This window comes from Octopus bimaculoides, chromosome 25 (genome assembly GCF_001194135.2).
Source record: "Octopus bimaculoides isolate UCB-OBI-ISO-001 chromosome 25, ASM119413v2, whole genome shotgun sequence".
NCBI classification, from domain to species: Eukaryota; Metazoa; Mollusca; class Cephalopoda; order Octopoda; family Octopodidae; genus Octopus; species Octopus bimaculoides.
The window spans coordinates 34,343,245-34,343,938 of NC_069005.1; the positions used below are offsets into that span (position 1 = coordinate 34,343,245).

At 34.1% G+C, this 694-nt stretch overlaps 1 protein-coding gene across 1 annotated transcript in view; it reads right to left on the reverse strand.

Annotated features, from left to right (window-relative positions):
- Positions 1–694, reverse strand: part of LOC106869076 (serine-rich adhesin for platelets) — a 223,287-nt gene that overhangs the window by 10,999 nt on the left and 211,594 nt on the right. The gene's annotated exons all lie outside the window — the stretch shown is intronic.

The window sequence follows — 694 nt, forward strand, 5'->3', positions numbered from 1 at the left end:
CGCGCTCGCACACACATACGCACATACATATGTAAAATAGATATAGATATGTGTATATGCATGTATGTTGACATTTCTAATTAAATTTGTAAATGGATGAGGAAGGGTTAATGGCAGTGACCTTTTCTAGAGTCTCTCAGACAGGTTGGGCTGATGTAGACGGAGTTTGAAATATTTTCATTCACTTTCTAAAATATAACTCAGACGTTTGCAATGACCCATCTGGAGAATTTAAAACCAGTGGAATCCATTGTTCGGGAGGTTCCACAATGTCTGTAATTCCTCACTTCTTTGCTATATAAATGTAAATATTATCGATTTCTTTCCCAGACTCAGTGTCGTCCTTGTAATAGATTGGCCATAACCGATTAGATGGAACCAATGTTTAAGTGTTACTTTATATGTTAACATTAACTTAACTCATTCTCTGATTAGCTGCCAGTCTAACCACGTGTTTATCTCTCTCTATATCTCTGTTATTATATATTTATTTCAAGTTAACTCTTATATGTTCCATCTATTAAAGATGTTAACACTTACTCCTTATCTCTCTATCGATCTCTCGATCGAGCTAACCTTATATTTATTGGATGTTAGCTTTTTAAGACTCCATGCATTAAATGTGTTAACACCGTCTACTAATCGATTTATTTATAGATGCGTACGTCTGTGTGTGCGTATATATATATAAATA